Here is a 23064-nt window from a genome sequence, read left to right as displayed (position 1 = left end):
GGTGACAGATGTCTGTCTGAAGAGCCGAGCCTGAGTCGAAAATGCCCATAGCTATGTGCCCCCAGACTGCGATCTCCCTGTGAAGCCAGGCACTACAGTGTGCTCAAGCTCCGCGTTCTGGAACCCGTAGATAGTGCAGAGAGCCGAGAGAGGGACCCTGTAACGGATGCCACAGATGAAGAAGGTCAAGATACCCTCGTTCGCTCTGGTCGCCCTCTCGTGGCCGTAATAGACCTGCACCGTGGCCATGAAATGACTGACCAGCCTTGGGTAGAGGACCTGTGGGTTGGTGGCCATGTCTCCCATAACCAGCTCCACGAACATGTGCTCGAGGTCCGATATGGTGCCCAGCAGGCGGATCACGTCCGGGTCAACGAATCGCGTCGGCTCGATGGAAACCTTCAGCCATTAATTGTAGAATATGCTGTCATAGCCGTCCCACGTGTCTGTGATCGCACAGTTTCTGCATGCCAAGCTCTTGGCTGCAGTGCACGGGTTATCGAAGTGGTTGAAGAGCAGGATGGGTTTGTCTTCGCGCTCTCTTGGCCAAGGGTCTTGCTCGCGAACCGGTGGTGGAAGTGGATCTGTGCTACTGCCGCCGGCGTCGAACCTCCTCTTCGTTCTTCTTTCATACATCTGCAACCAAAGTCCACAAACGAAGATAGAAAATCAGGCTCGATGGTTTAGTGGCAATATCGATCGACGGTTCTGGGTCATTGTCGATCGATATATCAGCATCACAATCGAGATGAAAAAGTGTATCATCAATCGATTTCTCCATCGCGGGAACCTGTAAAAACCCATTCAATGCAATTCGATTTGCAAAGCCTAATAATCAGTTGAATCAATCCGTAATCCCTGTTCTAACATTCCATTGACACAAATCGATCTATACAAGCCCTAAAATCCTGGTTCTAGTTCATCTTTTATCTTAACCCTAATGGGAACGAAAATTAGAAAATTTCTTGTTCATACCATGTTGAATCGTGGGTTAAGTGATCTAAATGGATAGAGAGTTGAAAATCGAGTGGATTAGGTGCAGGATTCGTCTGATTTGGCCAAGAAACGAGAGATAAAAAGAGTGGAGGCTGTTTCGAAGGGTTTTCGGGTTTATTTGAGTGTCGACCTAATGTCGACTTAAATGAGCCCGCGATTTTTACTTTTTCCCGTTGATCGATGAGGAAATAACTTCGTCGATCGACGTCACTTATTTTTTTTCCGATAATTAGGTTGTAATTAATTTTTTTAAGCTAAATCCTAAATATCCTAAAACTAGAAATTGGTTGCCTCCCATTCAGCGCTTATTTTAAGTCTTTAGCTCGACTCGATGTTCGATCTGCCTAACTATTTGGACGAAGGCCTAAGTTTAAAGGCCTGCTAATTGGCGGTTTAGCCCAATAATGTTTTACTCGTTGACCATTCACTGTGAATTCGTCTCCTTTATTATATATAAGTGTAATGGCAAGTCTAAGATTTGACATTCCAGCAGTGAAAGGACTTGACAAACGAGATCAGAGTTTTCCGGGAAACAGCGTAAGCCGAGAGTTATATAACAGCACTCGATCATTTGGTTCGAAGTCCCTGGAGATTATCTTTTTATCATGATATGCTTTCGTTTTCTCCTTATATATCTTTGAACTCTCATAGGCTAAGTGTCTTATTTCATCCAGCTCGTTAAGCTGCATTAGTCTTCTTTCGGCAGCTGGTTTGATGTCAAAATTTAATATCTCTATAGCCCATGCTTCCTCATGTTCTAGCTCAACTGGTAAGTGACAGGATTTTCCATAGAGTAGGTGAAATGGGGTTGTTCCTAATGGAGTTTTAAATGCAGTCCGGTAGCCCATAGTGCATTGTCCAATTTCCTAGACTAATCTATCCTAGAGGTCCCTACAGTCTTTTCTAAGATTTCTTTGATCTGCCGATTTGAGACTTCCACTTGTCTGTGGATGGTAGGGTGTAGCAACTCTATGGTGGACTCCGTTCTTCTGGAGTAATCTGTCAAAAAATTTTGTTGATAAAGCGGGTTCCACCGTCTGTGACACCCCCGATCATAGATAACCGGAAATGACACGGTCGATATTCCCTGATGGTCGACCCGAGGTTCTCGAAATAAATAGGATCGCCTTAGACCAACAACCAAAGAACACAGACGCTTCTATCGGATATTACTCTAGGCTTTTCAACCTAGTAAAGCAATATTCGATAGTTAGTTCGTCCTGGACAAGGACTAATATCATATGAGAACTCGTGATTTATAACATATTTTCTACATTATTTATTTACTTTAAACATCTTACAAAGTGTTATAGTGTTATCCTACGGCCTATCGCCCAACAACGTTTTAAGTAAATATACATCAAAAGGTACGTTGCAACGACAAAAAAATACTACCGCTGGTTGGCCGCTCCTTCCGTGCAAAAAGTAAAGTGTCTCCCGCCTAAGGGTTACCTGCACACACGAATGAGTCATGAGAAACTAGTTTACTCTGAGAATCTAGAATCACAACACAATCAATAATAACAAACAATTATCAAATGCATATACATGACCATGCAAGTACTAGTACTATATTTAGTATAGCAATCATCATTGTGAATTCTTATTTTAAACATCACATCCACAACACCCGCCCGTTACCAAACTCATATAATACAATATATATATACTAGGCCCGAGGAACCACTAAGGCTAACCGAGACTAGTGAGTTAGCATCACCATCATTGTCGAAGGTTCGGTTTGAACAATCCGACACTGTATCAGCATGCAGTACACGGTCTCCAGGGAGCTACCTCATCATCGTGTCTTCATGATCTTGTTCCGTTCGCAGGTCAAATTCACGGTAATGCAGGGGCTTTGAGGATAGTGAATATAACAAGACTTCACATGATTTTACTTCCATAATTATTTCAAATTAATCCATAATTAATCTTTAATTAATCTCATATTAATCTTTAATTAATCTAATATTAGTACTTAATTAATCATGATTACTCCTTAATTAATTTCAGACTAATTCTCAATTAAACCAAGATTAATTCTTAATTAAACCAAGATTAATTCTTAATTAAACCAAGATTAATTCTTAATTAAACTAAGATTAATTCTTAATTAAACCAAGATTAATTCTTAATTAAACAATGATTATTTCATAGTTAAGATTGGTACTTGAGAACAAGTACTAATATTTGGATTAACCTAACTTTCACATTTTGGTTTCTCTTTATGTATAGTTCACAATAAGTAATCATAACACCATTCTTATAAACTTCAGAGATTTTCCTAACTTAATCAATCTCAACATCTATCTAGACTCACCTAAGAGATTAGTCTCGGAACTAGTTGGATACCTAAACCCTTACTCCACCTCTGACCTTAAACAGAAGTGAATGATCACAAGATCAGTTTGGTTCAAGCTATAATCGTTTATCTAGGTTCATATCAGCTCAGTCCATGCTTGGTTCTACTCATCTTAAATCAGATTAGCTCGGTTCAGACAAGGTTTATTCAGGCCAGGATCAGCTCAGTTCAAAATAGGTCTAGAGAGTTCCATCAGTTAGCTAGCGGTTTACAGAAATTAATCCAAACCGAAACTAACAAACTGCACCATATAATCACTTAGACAAGTGATCCGACCAACACCCTAGCTAAACATGAACTAGTTCTGATCAAGACTGGTCTGAGGAAAGGAGATGAAGCTTACCACAACAACTGACTGACAGAAGAACTCAGATGGTCCTCCCCCTTTAACTGAACTCCCCACTGAACTGATTTAATAACAGAAATCAAAATCGGTTCTTCACAAAAACAAAACAAGGCCTAGGGTTTACTCTGGATTCTCACCTTCTGATCTTCTATACAGTAAGGAACTAAGCTACATGATGAAAGGAAGTCTCCCAAGGTCTTGTATAATTTTTCTCTGTTTTTTCCTCTGATTTTTGTCTCACTTTTTCTCTGTTTTTCTCACTGTTTTTCTCTCTAAAATTTTCTAGGTTTTTCTGCAAGGTTCTGAACGTGGGAAGCAGCTGGAGAGGGGTAAAATATGAGGTGAGCTTGCTTCAGGTGAGGGTTTCACTCAGGAAAAAGCTAGGCTGAATGGGGACAGCTGGCCGCTGCTTCAGCACTCTCAGCACAAGCTGCTGTCCTTTCCTTAACCTGAAGAAACTCCAGCCCTTTCATGTGCTTCTCACATGACAATCTAAGAAACAAGGCAAGCAGGCAGCTTGTGATTGTCATGTGCCAGTTACTGAAGAATCTAGGCAAGCAGGCAGGTGCAAGTCTAAGACTGAATAAGTGCAAAACTAGACTGGTGAAGGACATAACTTAGTTCTAAAATTATTTCAGAAGTTGGTCGATAATTTTAAATAATTTTTCAACCAAATATTCCTTGTCTTTGGCTCTCGTCTTGTTCTCGGAAAATCTCTTCCAGCTTTATAAAAATTCGACCAAAATATTTAAGACTCGACCAAACTATCAAGTGAAGGTCTTTCGACCACAAGACAGTCCCTTCGAGAAATTAATCTACCGGGTCCATTTTTATTTTTATTAATCCTTCTCGAACCAACTAAAAAAAACTGGTCAAGCGGGATTTTTCTCGACCAAAAATTTATTGGCTCGTGAGGGTTATTACACCGTCACTTAAGGCTGCGCGAGGAATTCCAAATCTTGGGAAGACAATGTTCTTGGAAAGCTTGATGACTACAGACGTGTCGTTCGTTGGGGAAGCTATTGCTTCTACCCATTTTGATACATAATCAACAATGATTATTATATATTTATTCCCGTACGAGGAAGGGAAAGGACCCATGAACTCTATTCCCCAACAATCAAAGACTTCTACTTCTAGAATACACTTATGTTCCATTTCATGTCTTTTACTGATTTTTCTCTTCGTTGGCATCTGTCGCATTGTGCCATGAATGCATGAGCATTGCGAAACATGGTTGGCCACCAGAATCCTGCCTGAAGGATTTTTGATACCGTTTTAAAGGTTGCAAAATGTCCAGCATAGTCGGATCCATGGCATTGGAATAAATATCGGGGATTTCCGTTTCGGTGACGCAGCGTCTATATATCCCGTCAGAACAATGTTTGTAGATATATGGTTCGTCTCAGTGATATCTCCTAACTTGCCTCAAAAATTTCTTTCTTGTGTAACCTCTTAGCTCTTTGGGTTCTACGTCAACAGCTAGATAGTTCACTATGTCTGCGTACCAAGGTCTATCTCATAAACTTTTTTCGACTGCGTATACTTCCCGATTTAGATTTCCGTATACGGGAGAATCATGTTCAGGATGCAAGGTATTGCAGGCGACGCTGATTTTTATATTGAAAGTGATGGTCATGGGGGAAATTCCTCGATTTTGGTCATTGAGAGTGTCAATCGACGTAGCCTCGTTGGCTTCGATCGATGGTTCCTCGGATGTGAGACATATTTTTCCGACGAATGAATCCGTTTGGTAAATGTTCTTTGTCGGTAAGAAATCGTCATCTTCTATTCGTATCCGGAAAAGATGATATGCGACTCCGTTTTCTACTCCTCTTTTGTCTTTAATCTCGATGTCAAATTCCTGGAGTAACAGCACTCCTCTTTTGTCTTTAATCTCGATGTCAAATTCGCGTCTATCTTCTGCATTAAATATTTTATCGCAGCATGGTTGGTATGGACGATGACTCGCGAACCGACTAGGTGTTGGCGGAATTTTACAAATGCATATACTACATCAAGTAGTTCTTTTTCTGTTGTTGTGTAATTCCTTTGTGCTTCATCGAGAGTTCGTCTGGCATAGTAAACAGTATGAAGCTTTTTTTTCTTTCATTTTCCCTAAAACTGCTCCTACGGCGAAATCGCTCACATGGCACATTATTTTGAAAGGAAGGTTCCAGTCAGGTGCTTGTACGATGGGGGCAGTTATCAAAGCTTTCTTTATTTCTTGAAAAGCTTTTACGCGTTATGGTGTGAAGTCAAATTTAACTTCTTTACAAAGGAGGGCTGTGAGAGGTCAAGAGGTTTTGCTGAGATCTTGTTTGAACCTCCTGTAAAATCCGGCATGCCCGAGAAATTTTCTCACGTCCTTATGTTTGTGCAGGCAAACCGGTCATTACCTCAATTTTTGCTCGATCTACTTCTATACCTGCAGCAGACACTTTATGTCCTAGGACGATTCCATCGTTCACCATGAAGTGACACTTTTCCCAATTCAGAACAAGGTTCTTTTCTTCAAATCTTGCCAAAACTTTACATAGGTTATCGAGACAGTTTTTGAAACTGGATCCATATACTGAGAAATTGTCCATAAAGTCTTCCATGAAACCTTCTATCATATCTGTAAAGAATGACATCATGCATTGTTGGAAAGTGGCAGGGGCATTACAAAGACTGAATGGCATTCTGCTGTATGCGAATGTTCCGTAAGGGCATGTAAAGGTGGTATTTTCTTGATCGTCAGGATGTATATGGATTTGGAAAAATCCAGAGTATCCGTCAAGAAAACAGTAGTATTGGTGATTTGCCAATCTTTCCAACATTTGATCAATGAAAGGTAAAGGAAAGTGATCTTTTATGGTGGCAGGGTTCGGCTTTCTATAATCGATACACATTCGATGTCCGGTGACAGTTCCCGTAGGGATGAGTTCATTTTTATCTTTCTTCACCACTGTAATCCCGCCCTTCTTTGGTACCACATGCACGGGGCTCACCCAGCTGCTATCCGAAATTGGGTAGATGACTCCAGCTAGAAGTTTGATTATTTCCTTCTTAACAACTTCTTTCAAGTTCGGCTTTAGCCTTCTTTGTTGTTCGACTAACGATTTGGAATCGTCTTCTAAATGAATTCGGTGCATGCACAGATCTGGAAAAATACCAGGAATATCCTCGAGAGAGTATCCGAGGGCTTTCCTATACTTGTGCAGTTTATTTAATAACAACGCAAGTTCTCTATTAGTTAGGTTGGCGTTTACGATTATGGGGTAGGGATTTTTATAGAGAAAAGCATATTTGGGTCCGGCAGGCACTTGCTTTAACTCAATTTTTGGTGCTTTTTCGGGATCCCAATCTTCTAGGGAAGATGGTTGTCGATCGAAGGTGTCCTTTAAATATCGATCGACGTTGATTTCCAAAGCGTCATCCTCCACGTCCTCGACATTTTCTATTTTTGTACTTGCGTCCATTAATCACGCGTATTCAGCAGCCCTGCTTTCGATACTAAATATTTCCTCTTTGGTAGATGTGAGCACTTTTTTCATGGGTCATTTGAGCATAGGGAAGGATTCTTCAGCCAACCCAGAGATATCGTCCAGGTAGGAGGTTTGTTTATTGATTAAGGGTCGTCTTATCAGCTTTTCCATATCGAAAGTCATTGGAATGTTTCCAATGTTTAAACATATCCGACCTTCTTTGACGTCGATGATCGCACCAGCTGTAGCTAGAAATGGTCTACCCAAAATTAGGGGATCTTTCGGTTCATTCTGGTATTTCAGCACAACAAAATCCGTTGGTACGTGACAGTCGTTAATCCTTATCGGTACGTCATCTAGTACTTCCTCAGGCACTCTAACGGATCTATCGACAAGAACTAAAGTTATTTTGGTTGGTTTGAACTCGTCGTAACCCAGGGATATCGGGACAAAGTGCGGCATGAGATTTTCGCTGGATCCTAAGTCACAAAGGGATCGAGGAAAACTCTTATTTCGAATGTTGCAATCCAAAACAAAGCTACCCGGATCGGGTCTCTTGACGAGAGTTTTACCTTGGATTATTGCACTCACTTCCTCCTAAACCATCATGACGCTGTGTTCAGCCGCTGGGAAGCTATTGGATACAATGTCCTTTACATATTTCTTTATTGAAGGTGATACTTTTATGGCAGCACTTAGTGGCATCTCCAACATGATTTTATCGAATGCTTTCTTGCAGATCGCTTTATCTAATTCTCGCTTAGTTTGCGTCTTGTTAGGCGGAATGGGTGGCAAAGTCCTATACACTCTCTCTACTGCCGGTTCAGCAGGAGTTGAGCATCAGTAGACATTGTTTCCAGTCTGTCGATCGATATTTACCCTAGTTGGTCGATCAACATTGTTTCCTTCTTGTCGATTAATTTCCATATCTACTTCCAACTTTTCCTCTTCCTCATCGAGGTTGATAGTTGCTTTCTTAGCTTCTTCAGTGTTGAACCGTCCTTTCTGTCGAGAAATTTTTGATTATGTGTTAGGATTATCGAGAATTATTGGTTGTGATCTACTTTCGTCGGTTTTCTCAACTTCAGCGGGTTTTTTTGCATAATTGATTTCTATTGCGCTCGGGGTGAGGCGTTTTCCGCTTCTTAGTAACACAATTAACTTGACTTTTCGGATTTGCGTCAGACATCCCGTTTCTTTTTTGATGGCAGTCGTGTTTTCTGCTACTTGACAGTCCAGTCTCTTAATGTGTTCACTTAAGCGTCGAATTTCCTCATTAGCTCACTGTAGATTAAGTTAATCATTCCATTCAGGTCAGTGGCCATTTTGCGATTTCCCGTGAAGTCTTGGTTTAACCTAAATTTTGCCTTCCCTTGGCGTGATCCAACAATAGCATCTTAATTTCGGGCAAAACTATCGGTGTCAGGATTAGGGTAGCGATCTTTCAAGGTTGGAATATCTACGAAATCTACATGTTGCTCTAGACAAGAAAGGGCATCATCACCAATTTGGTAAATCCCAAATTGGTTTTGCTCCTCTAGAACATAATAAAGTGAGTCCAGAGATTCTTTAATTTTGGCAAAATGTGGCCCATCTATAGAGTCAACTCTCCTTCCTCGTTCGACGTCCATCATTTCGTAGGAACATTCTTGATCAAACTCTTCGCTTCTTTAAGGTTCCTGGTACCGAAGCTCCTTTCACTGGCTGTGTCAAGCGTGATTTGGTAATGTAGGTTAACACCTCTGTAAAAGGTATTAATAAATTGTGGTTCTGAATACCCATGGTGGGGACATTCAAGTTGGTAGCTCTTGAATCTCTCCCAGGCGTTTCTGAATAATTCCTGGGGATCTTGCCGGAATGTGGAAATTTTCTTCCTTACATCCCAGTAACGCGTCTCATCGAAAAGTGATTAATGAAGGTATTTCTTATTTCCTTCCAGCATGTGAAAGAGCTTGCTGGTAGTGGGTCCAGCCATTTTCTGGCATTGCTCTCTAAGGAAAATGAAAAGAGTTTACAGCGACTGTACTCGTCATTCATCATATCTTCTGCATATTTGATGTTATCGTGTGGGTGCGCTGAAACGGTTCCCCGGATTTCTTAGTATCGTATTTTGGTAGTATAATGGATGACCTATTGGAATAGGTCCTGCCAGGGTTTAAGTAGTCTTGCAAAGGCAATTTTGTTTCTTGATCTCTTTTTGGGTTAGAATTAATTTTAACAAGGATCGCAGTCCCCTGTTCATTTATGATTTGGTTAATTGCATTGCTTAGTTGACCTTTAGGTTCACCTAGGACTACTTCCTCATTAGCATGATTGGTAAGAGAAAACTTACCTGCTTCCGGCTAGGTATCATCGATCGATTTTTGTAGGAAAGCGTCGATTGATGTTTTCGTCGACTCGTCGCTCGATGTTGTTGTCACTTCGTCGATCGATGTCCGGCCAAAATCCATGTCCTTCCTCTTAAGTACCTGTGTCAGCAGGGTAAGAGTAAAAACTTTAGCAAATTCAGTAACAAAATCTATACTAAATTCAAAACTTAACTAGTGGTAATAAGAAAGAGTCCCCGACAACGGCGCTAAATTTGATCACTCAAATTACCCTAAGGAGTGAATTACTCTCTCAAATAAAAGGTTCAGATGTAGTACTTAGGGATCAAATCCACAGAGACTCTAGGATTACACAATAGATTTATTGCTCAATTGGTTTGATTTGAGGTTGTTAACAGCTGGGGGAAATAGCTAGAGTCATGTATATTTTCAGGTATGATAAGTACATAACTTAATTTGGGTTTTTAGGGGTTTATTGATATTAATTATTTTTGAACTCAAACTCAAGTATAATCAATTAGATTATCTAATCTGGATCTCAGATTTCAACTCTCGTATGTTAATCACGAGAAAGTGTCGATCGATGATTCGTAAAGAATATCGATCGATACACCTTTCAAAATATCGATCAACAGAACTATCGTTGCAACGATCGACACTTCTTCCAGAAAACTTTACAGATGAGTTTGATTAGTGTAATCTAACTTACTAGACCAACTCTCATGTGTATCTAGTCAGTTAGATCATACTAGTTTATTTTCAGGTATTAAGTCAAGCAATAGCTTAATCTCAATTAATCCGAAGATTTAAGTTTAAAGGGTGATAAATACTAAACTTAGCTTTAAGAAGAACAATATTTTTTAACACCCTAGCAATAGTTCAAGTTAGCATTACATGTATCAACGTATTGAGAAACCTAAATCTTACAGTAAGGACTACTCAGACATATTCATAGCGCACATGATTATGATGGTCTGAACAATACTTAAATAAAATGAATAACAAGAGTAAGCAATAAAGTAAATGAAAGTAAAAGGAGTTCAAGATCTTCTATGTTTTGCAGTTCAGATCTATTTCTCCAATCCTAAGCTCTCTCTCCCTCCAATGGTGGTTTGTTGCTTCTCTCCAAACTAGGTCTAAAAGGTCTCTACGCAAGTCTGCCTCTAAAATAATACAAAACCCTAATAATATAGCCTAACAAGCAGCCAAGGACTTAGAATGTAATTATTGAAACTTTTATGAAACTTGCAATCTTCTAATTTGTCATTAACTCGCGGGTGGCTTCGCCGTCGATCGATGAGAAGAGCTTTCCATCGATCGATTTTGCTTGGTAATCGTCGGTCGATATTCTGATAAATATTATATACCTCTAAAGAAAATTAAGGCCTTTTACCCTTTACAAACTTCCGGGAAACTCAGGATCCGTGCCTCTCCAAGTTTCCAAGGCTGCATGTAGAAACCCGTTAAAAAAAAATGGTCGAGTATTTTTGGGCGGTCGAGTTGCGGGTGATCAGATTGTTCTTTTGTGAGCCATGGGTCAATTATGCCACTAGACCATGGTTAGAAAATGTGGTAGACTGATCCAAAGGACGTCTTAAGCATGACATTGTTGGAAGCACGACATGAAGACCCGAAGTTGGGCAAAAGCCCTAATTTCGGTATTATGAAAATTTTCGAGGAAGCCGGAGGCTCGGGACATATTTTCCCTCAACTTCAGAGATCAAATGGAGACTATTAAAATTGTTCAGAGCATCAGAAAAGGCGTAGAAAAATATTTGGGATTGATCGTGGGACGAAAATTCACCAGAAGAGTCAAAATCTGACGAACAGGCCGAGAAGCTCGAGGTGGCTCGTTGCATGGAATCAGAACGTGGTGTCAACTATTCAGCAAGCTCAGTGTCTACAGAAGCTCGAGGTGTCACCGTGCATGGAAGCTGCACATGCAGCTTGACATGTAGAAGCACGAGGTGGATCAACCAAGCACGAGGTGTCTCCGCGCATGCAACCGAAGCATGCGGCCAGCCATGTGTATGATGCTGTGGCGCCTTGCATGAGGTACAGTCATGCAGCCTGACATCTGGGAGGAGTAGTGGCGTCCTGCATGTGTCCTGGACATGCAGCCAGCCATGTGGAGCATGAGGTGCCACCGTGCATGCGTCCGAAGCCATGCAAAGCAACACACGGACGGCCACCAACCTGAATCTGATTGGCTGCTGTCTTCTATAGATACCCCACGAACCCTGCTCATTTCAACACATCCAGCCCTGTCCAAACCAAGTTAAAAACGTGAAAGAAAAGTAGAAAAAGAAAGCAAGAGTTTCCGATCTTTTTCGAGAGTTTTAGAGAGTTTTGGAGGTCAGTTCTCTACTGATTTCGAGTCAGCGCCTAGGGACGGTTCTGTCCAACTGAATTCGTCCAGACCACCCAGTTCCTTTGATGATCAAGTGGAGGTGATGTCCAGAGTTAGTTCAGTTCCACGGTTTCAGATCAGTCGAAGTTCTGCTCGATACTCCGCCGGGAAGTCCGAAGAACTGTCCAGAAGCTAAAGGAGGTTCTGTCCAGATCAGTCTGTCGAGGCCTGTCAGTTTCTTCATGGTGAAGCCGAGGTTCTTTCCAAGTAGAGTCCAGTCCACTCCAGTCATGTCGTCAATTGGGTTTTGGCAAAGGCCTCTCCGATCAACCAGCTGCTTATCGGCAAAGAACACTGCGAGTTATGATCAATTGATTGCTGACTTGTTTTTATGCAGGTTCCCGTTACTTGGAAGTTGGATCATGGCAGGAGGCCAGGTCTAATTGAGTAACATTTTGGTTAGTTAATAGTTGAGTATTGGTTGATTGAGTTGATAGCATGCTTAGTTATTGCTTGGGAATCATAGCAGCATGCTAATGGTTAGGTTGATTGGTTAGTTAGCGAATGCTGAATGCTTGCTTGTTGTTTGAGGTTAGTCAGCTCTTGGTAAGGGAGTGACTAACTGGTTGAGTTGTTTAGTGATAATATTGTTGTTAGTGTTGTAGAGTTAGAGTGTGATGCCATATAGCTTGTGTGTAACCCACCATGCTAGGCATGTTTGAGGTGGATTAGTGTTTCCTCGACCTCGTACCCAGTGGGTTTAAGGAAACCCCTTATTCGCTGGATCAAGAACACTCAGAGAGACGGTGTCATGGCCCATGGCTGAGTGGTTACACGGACGGGGTAGTGACCGGCAGTGACCCGACTGTACTGGGGCTGTCTCGTGGTGACCCGACTGTACTGTGGGCCGCGTTCGGTTGAAAGTTCCTTCTTCTAGTCTTTGTGATAGGGAGATAGGATATTGCCGAGGATAGAGGAGGAACACTAAGTCACAAAGGGCCCTTGTTATAGTGTAGATACTGTAGAGGGTTGTTGAACCCTAGATTGAGTTGAGTTTGAGTTTAAGTGGTTAGGTAGTCATTAGCAGTTATGATTTCATATCATTAATTATCTAGCTATTATTATCTACTGCATATTTTTGATATTTCTTATCTATTGAATTGGATTGATTTGTTGTTAGGTGAACCTCTCGCTTTAGATTGTTTGGGGTGGGATAGCGAGGGGTTGTATTTGTTAGTTGGGGATCATAATTCACTGAGTAACATTAGGTTACTCATCCAACTCCGTTGTCCTTTTTGCAAGTAGTTTAGGTATGGATGATCGGATAGCTGGTGTTGGACGTTAGGACCACCGGTGTAGATTTTCATGCCTTTTGTTAACGGTATTGTGGATTTGTATTTACTTAACTCGATTTTGGCATTAGGCCGGGACCGGTCTCGAATTATATCAATGTTTGGATATTTCTCGAATCAATAAAATAATTGTTTTATATGCGCTACAAGAGTACTCTGATATTTCACTAGTCCGGTCTAACACAACGTTACGTCGTAGTACGGGTTCAAAAGCTTTAGGCCTCAATCTAACAGAAAACGCTAACTCTAGGTACGGGTTGCAAAGCCTTGTGCCTTCACGCAGCGGGATGAGTTAGTGGATGAACTGGTCTAGGTCATGGAGTAAATTTTGTGACTCTGGCCAGATCGTCCCTAGCCTGTCGCGTAGAGCTTCCAGACAATGGTGTTGGGTTGGACGGTCAGTCATGTTCTTGTTTGATTGTTGTCTGGCCGGTTGGCTCAATCATCTCCAACCCTGGGTGTTGGACGGTCGATCGGTCATGTTCTTGTTTGATTGTTGGCCGGTTGATTTACCATATGTCTAGGACGGTTTGGGGGTGTTTTACTGCACCCCTCGACAAGTTGTAAGAAACGGGAATTCCCAGTGAAGGAGTTAAGAATACGCCAGTCTACAAGAAAGTAGGTTCAAGGCACGTACCTTCCTGAACTTCTACGAAAGAGATAACTGAGAGAAAAGAGGGGGCAAACGAGTTAACACTCAACCCAAGGGGCAAACATGCGTCAACAAATCTTGTTGGCTTGCCCACTAAAGGGAGGATTCAAGACAAAGAGACGGGTAATTTAGTGACATCCAAGAAACGCTGAGAGTGGCTCACCCAAGAGGGAGCAGAAAGCAGCCAGAAGAAGTTACTAAACGACATCGACAAAAAGAGAATATCTACAGATCCTCATGTGCCAGAGCACTAGTTCCAAGGAGCCTCCAGGCTCTCAAGGATAAATTTACTGGTCCTCAAAGAGAAGTAGCCTCCACGCCTCAACAAAGATCTCCATTCCTCTAAGTTCCTGTTACAGGTCTAAGGACCCTGTATCCAGCTGACGAATGTTAAACTCATTGAAGCATCAGCAAGTCCATCTCCGTCGAACCCTACATCACTGGGAGAAACCTACGTGAGTTACAAGACCAGAAAGCAAATCTTGTCGTCCACTGAAATACAAGATCAAGGTCTCGAATCCTACAAGATCACATTCGAACAGGTCCATAACCTGGAAGTACTCATCAAGACCCCGATCTACCATCTGGAAAAAAAATTCTCCTCCAGGTTCTAACACGGTCCATGCCTAAGAAGAATCAGAAAAAGGGAAGCAGCATCTTGTCCACTCTAATCATTCTGAGATGGAATGACTCCGGTTGGCCAAACTACACATGTTATCTCCCGCCTTCACCCATGAAATCAAAAGATAAGGAGCAAACTATTGGGAGTAAATAATTTTGGAAAATACTACTTGTTTCCGGGCAGGATTCTGGTCTCCATACACCCGCATGAAGAAGTTCCGACTCCGACTCCGACTACGAAGCTCCGGCTCCGACCTCTGCTTCTATCCTTAACACCAAATAAAAATGAAAGGTAAAAACTTTCCAAACTCTTACGCAAACGCAATGTACTGTATTCAAACTCAGAGTTTGTACATGGAGCGACAATAACAATGGGTATGAGACTTAAGGCATGAATAGGTCTGATCAACCTGAGTATGCTTGTCAAAACTACCTATAACCTCGGTATATGCCTAGAGCCATATCGGGGCCACATAAGCAAGAATACTGTGACACCTCCGGGTTAATTCAGGGAGTTTGCATATTGCATAAGTACTGCCACATGCAAGGGGCAATACATAAATTCCTGCTTCTCCAGACGTGGAAAGCAGAAAAAGCCTGGCACTTGGGTTTCCGAATCCATAACCAGCACCCTTAAGTCTGATAGTGGCCTTCTACAGAAAGCAGCATGTAGCACGGGAACTCGATAGTGACCAGTTTCCGAGCGGTAGAATGCGAAATCCCAACAGGTATCGGTAGTTGCCTCACCTAGGATGGCAGAATACGGTCCCTTAAAATACAAACCAAATACCCTTGGGTTATTAAGAACTTTCGGGTCCCCATGCAGTCTCCGGGTCCTGAAAAAATTTCTTCAGGACCTAGAATAGGTAAACCTCTAGGTTCTTTATAACCCTCGGGCCCAACAACGACCTTAGGGTCTGAAGGAACCTTTGGGTTCCCAAACGACCTCTGAGTCAAGAAGCCATTTCCGGGTTCAAAACGACCTCAGGGTCCTAAATACGACCTCATGGTCTAGAGGAACCTCCGGGTTTCCAACCGACCTCCGGGTCCCTAAACGACCTCAGGGTCCTAAATACGACCTCAGGGTCTAGAGGAACCTCCGGGTTCCCAATCGACCTCCGGGTCCCAAAACCACCTCAGGGTCCTAAATACGACCTCATGGTCTAGAGGAACCTTCAGGTTCCCAATCGACCTCAGGGTCCCTAAATGACCTCAGGGTCCTAAATACGACCTCAAGGTCTAGAGGAACCTCCGGGTTCCCCATTGACCTCTGCGCCCTCACTCACCTCTAGGTTCTAAAGGTGATCTCCGGGTCTAGGGCAGCCTCTGGGCTCCAGAAACGACCTTCGGGTTCCAACAACATCTCCGGATTCTGAAGCAGTACCATGGTTCTGTAGGATCCCAGGATCCTACCATTAAATCTTCGGTCCCTAAGAGAGACCTGCTATCTCATCGGAAAAATTCACGAGTAACCTATCTACGGAAGGTGGAATGTTACCCATCCCTATACTCCAGGTTCACGAGTATAACACATCTTGTTCCATCTTTAAGACTTCTCAAAGGATAGCTGGATGACACAAAGGAAGACACTGCTCCAAAAAGCCTACCTAGCAATCAACGAGAGTCTACCCGACGAAGACGACTTCAAGTCGAAAAGATATATGGGAAGGTCCCCTTGAAGGTCCACACAACCATCAGGTTCCCAAACAAAAGTCTTTATAACCTAAGGGTCCCTGGACTAAGGTCCATACAAGCAACAGGTTCCTTGACTAAAGTCCATCCAGCCTCCGGGTTCCTGGATGAAAGTCCATACAACCTCCGATCACATCCTCGAACCTATGGGTTTCAGAAAGATCTATCTCTAAACCTCCAGATTTTGGGAGAGCATGCCTAGGATCCTCTGGGTTCAATGAAAGCACGACGCAAGGTCATCCCAACATTGATGGTGGCTACCTCCATGGGGCAGATTGCAGTACAACATAGTTGAGAATGGCCAAGGATCAATGGCAGAGTTCTACCAATGTTTCCACCTACTTTATTTGGCATGGAAATTACTGCTCGCGCAAACAACATGTCCAAGAGATCTACTCCGGTACCAAGAATCAACTAGGTTATCTCCAGGCACCAAGACGAACATACTGACTGTCCCCTCTGCCAAAAGTCAAGGTACGATCCAGAGACGAGGCAAGAAGCTACAGCTACAACATCAACACGAAAGGAGCATCAAGTATGCTAAACGCAGCAAGGAAACAGGTACGGAGACCCTCCTGGAAGTCCATTACAGCCTTTACAAGCTCGAGAGGCACAAGCAAGGCCAGAAGAATCAAGCATGAGGATCCTCAGTTTCGGCCTCCAGGGCTTATTCAACCTCTTCGTCCTCCTGATCCTTAGCCTCGCCAAGATTCTCCCTCTCAGAATTCCTGGGTACTGACCCATACAGTCTTCCACACGATTCGTGGAACCATATAGCCCTGCCTGAGCTGAAGCCGAGTATAGCTACAGAAGCCGCACAAGCACCTGGGGTATGATCAGAAGCATCACCCTTTATGCCGATGTTCCCGGCTTCTCCATCAAACTTTCGACCAACTCCGGCTTAAATCTAAGAGAAAGATGAAGTATTCCAATACATACGACCTCCCTTACCAAATTGGAAATATTCTATTATCTAAGGATATAATGAATATTTTCAAATTCTAAGAAGGGAGGCACGACCTTTTCTATAAATATAGGTTTCTAAACCTAAAGAGGGGGTGGGGGGCAAGACGTCAATAACTAGAGCTCACCAATTCTACAGCCGCCAAGGCAAGATTCTACACATAGAAGACCTTCTTCTCGGACAAGCCTAGGAGAGGCTGATCCCGACGGTTACTATCGACCAGGGGAAGATATATGTTCCCTGCAGCACGTCTACAACTCTACTGACTGGCTGAGGCCACGATCTCAAGCTCATCAGCAAGGTCCATCCATGCTCACTGAAGCACATTGATGCTCCTTGCTCACTGTAGCATATCGACAGGGTTACCATCTGTTTGGGCTATGTGCCCCCTAGAATGGATGACTCCAACAACCTACAGAGATACGTGCTCCCTAGGCCATGTGCCTCCATTAAGGCTACGCGCCTCCATCAGGCTATGTGCCTTCATCAGGCTACGCGCCCATCTAGGCTCCGTTCCTCCACATACATGAACTACGAACGGCTTAATCCCTCACTGAAGGGTACGTAGGAAATCCCCATTAAAGGATGCAGCTATAAACCCAAACACCTTCTATGGTTCCACCCCTAGACGCTTAGGGACCGCCCCTGGTGGTCGGAACCATCAACTACAGATCAGGAGGCATCCAAGGACCGACCATGGAGTCGGGCCCATCAATTGCAGACCCAGAAGACCCTGCGATCTTCACTACAGACAAGTGGTCCCTGCCTAACAGCCGACCTTTCTTACTGCTACTAAGGCACTGACGACATATACCAGCCCATACCCGTATGACACTACCCTCAGAGCAGGATCTCCTGGCTTATCCACGACCGAAGCTGGAGAAAGTATCACGATGACCAGTCTACTTCTTCCTATCATTCTGTAGTGCTGAGCACGAATCACTTGTACACAAAAATCCCCTAACAGAAGGTAAACCTTATCTAGATTTATTTATCACAATTTTCTCTCTCTATTTCGACCCTAGAGTAGTTAGTATTAGTTACTAGTTATTTAAAAAAAAATCCGAAATTTATTACTTAAATAGGACTTAGGATTTAGTTAGGCGGAATCTGAACAGGACTTGGTGACTACAACCATTAAGGCTTGCTTCATAAAGATTCCAAATAAAGAATTCGAACAGGACTTGGAGGCGGCAATCTTCAAGGCCCGCTTCACAAAGAATTCTTGGATATAGGTCAAAAAGAAGTGAACATGGCTTGGTGGCAACCACCATTAAGACTTGATTCATGGAAGCCTATCCAATCTTGGTCACTGATCCTGCAATGGAAGCAGACTTTGACTCAAGAGAGAAATTATGAACTATTTTTACCTGCAGTTCCTAATGCACTTTTATATATATGCTAAGAAATGAGGTTAGTAGAGGGGAATGTCAGACATTATTTGCTAAGTTCTAGACTAGTTGAATTTGGTTCCTAAGCTAGGATATTGCATAATGTGCTTTTGTGATTAGGACTTTAGTTGTGGTTTGTGAAATTGTAGAGGTGATGATTTCTATGTTTGATATCTGTAAGTCCCTGCTGTTTTCAAACCTCATTCAGAGAGACTGCTTGTTTGTTTTGCTTGAGGACAAGCAAAAGGGTAAGTTTGAGAGAGTTGACATACCATGGATTTGATCCATTTTCCCCCATGGTATATAAGTATTTTACTATCTGTATACTATATATCCTATCCTATTAGGTATGTTTTCAGGTTCAGAAGTATCTTGGAGTAAAGTGATGATTATGGAGCATTTAGGAGCATAAATGAGTATTCATCCGAGCTGATCATTAGAGGTCGATACGAAGAAGACACAATCGATCGATGCACATCCAGTGTCGTCGATCGATACAGAAGAGAAGCCTCGACGATTGAAGATTGAGATCAATTGATGTACATTCTTTACCATCGCTCGATGTCGAGACGCGGAAGCACGACATGGTTCCAGCCAACCTTAAACCCAAGACTTCACCAAATTACAAGATTACCCCTGGCGAGTGTTTAACCTAATAGATATATACTTGCCTAAGTGTTAGGAGGCAAGAGAGCTTTTGGTCATCTTTGTATTCTTATTTTCAGTAGAGAGTTTTAGGAGAGAAGATCATAGAGAGATTTGTGATTGGAACTCCATTGATTCATCTATTCTATTCTATGCAGTTTTTATTTATATTTTGTGTCATGAATTGCTTAGCTATATCTGAGTAGTTCACTACAAGAAAACACAAGTTTTACGAGGGCGGCTTTCCTCGTGACTTCGTCGTAAAAGCAGTTTTACGAGGAATTAGCGAGGAAACCCGTTTCGTCGTTATACGTTTGTCGTAACGCATATATCCTCGCTAATTCGTCGTAAGTTAGCGAGGAAATGATTTCGTCGTAAAAGCGAAGAAGATTATTTCTTCGTAAAGACCACGTAAAGCTTCCACGTAAGGACGTCGCTATATTTCCTCGTAAATACCTCGAAAGGTGTTCCTCGTAAAACACACGTAAATAACTCGAAAGTAAATACTCGTAAAGTAAACGTAAATACCTTGAAAGTTTTCCTCGTAAAAAACACGTTAAGTTTCCACATTAATTCCTTGTAAACTTTTCCTCGTGAAACCCTCGTTAAGCTTCCACGTAAAGAAGTCGCAAAATTAGCTACGAATTTACTTTGTTTCGTTATTTTACAGAAATATAAAAAATTATAATTAAAAAACTAATTAAAATTATTTAAATTATTAATAAAATTAAAATTCTAAAATAATCAAAACCAAAATATTTTATATATAAATAAGTTTTGAATTTATAATACAAGAACCGCCAATCAAATAAAAAAGAACTAAGAGCTAGTCGTCGTGAATCGCCCGGTAGAATTCACCACTCCTCCTCGCGACATCCTCCTCGGCGTGTGTGTCGTCGGATGTTGACTCGCCTGGAATAGGATTTTGTTGTCGCATGTTCCTCAAAAAGTTCTCCCAGTCCGGATTTGTGGCCGCTACGACGTCCAAGAAGCCCTCGAGTCCACCCACACGAGCTGTGAATGCAGATCGCGTCGTGGTCAACTCGTGACGCAGCTTAGTGGACTCTCTACGCAGCTCTTCGGACTCTCTACGCAGCTGAGAGACTTCATCATCCCGTCGCTGACCATAAGACGATGTCGCTCTCAGAACATCGTTGACGGAACCAATCCCCAACGTCCGTTCCCTTTTTTTAGGGACAACCTTAAAAACAAAAAATAAATATTGTTAGTAAAAATTTAAAGTTAAAAATTAAATAAATAATAAAAAAAAAATTTTTAGAAAATTTACCTCCTCGTAAATCTTATCCACTTCAGGTGTGGATAAGGTGACGGGTAATCCATCGGTGGACTGCTGGGTCAGCTGGGTCTGGCGGTATTCAACTCGAGCAACCAAGTCGTTGTAGATTTGCTCGGACTTGCCATCTAGAAATACGCCCGCCTTGTTCTTGTGGGTCTTCTCGTAAAGTTCCACAAGAGATGGGAAATGTCCCGTCTCTTTGACCTAAAAAATATTTTAGAAAGTTAGAATATTAAAATTTTTAAATATATATAAAAAATTGTATTTAATTAAAGATTTAATTACCATTTCCAAACGGACACCGGCGTGAGGTTTTTGGCCCGTAGTGTGAAGCATCGGCCCGTTCCCGTGTTATGGGAGTTAGAGCAAGACTGGGCGACTCTAATGGAATCAGGAAGAAGCCAATATCGGATGAGGCCATCCCACACATCCGTGGTGAGCTCAGCGGGTTTCCCACGCTCATACCCCTTCACGATCCAGTCACCCTTCCAGTTGGAGACCGTGTCCAATAAGCGAACTTTCGCCTTCGCGACAAACTTCTTCCTCACCGTCTCCGTGATCCCCAAAGCCCAATGATATTTTTGCTGTTGGAAAAAATATATAAATTAATAATTAGTTTTTTAAAAAGAAATTTATAAAAATCATGAAAAAATTAAAGTATATATATATTTAATTAATAGAAACTTACAGCGTAAATTTTGAACCACGTCTTTCTGACGTAGTGAGGCGTCTTACTCCAGTTCGGATGTGGCATGGAGAAGTAACCTTTGATCGTGTCAGTTACGTCCGATGCAAGACAATTGTCAACCCCAAACCTGGAAAAAAAAAATTTAAAATATAAATTATTTTTTAATGTTATAAAAGAATTTTAAACAAATTGAATAAAAAAAATTAATGTGACATACCACAAAGTTCCGTCCGGTCGGTCGGGGCGATGACTGGTAAACCTTCTCTGCCTGGCAGACGGAGAATGTCCTCTACAGTGTACTGCGAGTAAGGAGCACTCGGAGGCACCATCAAATCGGGATGAATTTCGGCGGGCATCGCCGGAGGTGCCATCGGAGGAGGCACAGGAGGAGGCATCGTCGGATGAGCCATCGGGGGAGGCACATGAGGAACCGATGGTGCACTAGAAGAAGGAGACCCAGAGACTCTCTGAGTGTACTGAGTCTCGGGGACAGTCTCCTGACCCGAAGAACCGGGAGCTGAAGTAGACGACGGGTCTAAACGGCTACCCAGCTCACCGAACATCTCTCTGTAATGGGCAGTAAGTCTACCTTTTCAAACCTGAGAAAAAAATTTAATTTTTTAAATTTTCGTCAACAGTATATTTCCCAACATTATCCACCTAATCAACACTAAATAACATAAGATCCGTAAACCTATCTAAATTCCCTATACTAACCACCTAATCTATCCTAAACTAACTAAATTAGAGAGTATTTAGAGAGGCTTACCATTGCAACGAAACAGGGAGGAAATGGAGAGGAAGTGGAGAGGAAGTAGAGAGGAGAGAAAGAGTGAGCGCTCGGGGGTATATATAAGATTACATACCGTCGCAAATTCCTCGTAAGTTTACGACGAATTACAGAGGCCCGTGTTTTTTTTACGACGAAATAGCGACATAATACAAAGGCCCGCGTTTTGTTCTGCGAGGAATTTACGAGGAATGACAAAGGCCCGTGTTATTAGATACGTGGACTTTACGACGATTTAGCTTACGTGGAATTACCGAGGAAAGCTTCCCTATAAATATACCCGTAACTCTCCTTCTCAACCCACACACAAACTCCCAAATCACACTCTATCTATCTCACATCATACTCCCAAATCAATTCCAATTCAAATTATAAATATTTGAGAAAAAAGGAAGAGAAGAAGATATTAGAATTTATGTGGGCGAGACTTAAGTATTATAATTGCTGGAAGTCTTGCCACATGTAAATCTGGTATCTCTCTTCTTTTTCTTTTTTTTCTAGTTTTTACTCTACGAGGTGTTTACGACGATTTATGTTACGAGGTGTTTACGACGAATCCGTCATACGTGGAATTAAAGAGTGCCTCGTTCGTCATTTACTTTACGGGGTATTTACGACTATTTACCTTACGAGGTGTTTACGACGATTCCGCATCTGTTTCCCCTTTCACACATATTCTATAGTTACTGGTCGCCCGCTGTCTACCATACTCATATGTGTGAAAAGTATAGCTTCGTGTGAAATACATCTGTGATGTGGTGACCTTTACAAGTGGAGATTGAATTACTTCGTGTAACCACTTAGGATAATCTGCATCGTCGTCATTAAAGATGTCAAATGGGCGGGCTATAAATGGGTGGCCCGTGTCCAAATTGATATGGTCCAAAATGGACAGACCCAAATTAAACCATAATTAAAATTTGTCCAGATGGGTGAACCCAATTATATCTATGGACAACATTGGGCTTAACCACTTGGACAATGGGCGGCCCAATAAACTTAAATATCTAGGGTTTGGGAAATTGGGGAAAAACACAAATCATTTATTTTCCGTCTCACTCTTGCGATTTTTCTTCGTGTTTGATTCTTCCTCTTTGAGTCCTCGTGTTTGATTATTTCTC

At 42.1% G+C, this 23064-nt stretch overlaps 1 long non-coding RNA gene across 1 annotated transcript; it reads left to right on the top strand.

Moving 5' to 3' along the window:
- The first annotated feature begins 8824 nt into the window (after positions 1-8824).
- Positions 8825-22326, top strand: LOC117126446. The gene is made up of 2 exons (XR_004449025.1): positions 8825-9066; positions 9171-22326. It is a non-coding gene; the product is annotated as an uncharacterized LOC117126446 (long non-coding RNA).
- The last annotated feature ends 738 nt before the right edge of the window (positions 22327-23064 follow it).

The sequence above is a fragment of the Brassica rapa genome, chromosome A01 (assembly GCF_000309985.2).
Source record: "Brassica rapa cultivar Chiifu-401-42 chromosome A01, CAAS_Brap_v3.01, whole genome shotgun sequence".
Taxonomy (NCBI): domain Eukaryota; kingdom Viridiplantae; phylum Streptophyta; class Magnoliopsida; order Brassicales; family Brassicaceae; genus Brassica; species Brassica rapa.
The sequence above is the reverse complement of the archived record's forward strand: the minus strand, read 5'-3'. Positions and strand labels throughout refer to the sequence as shown.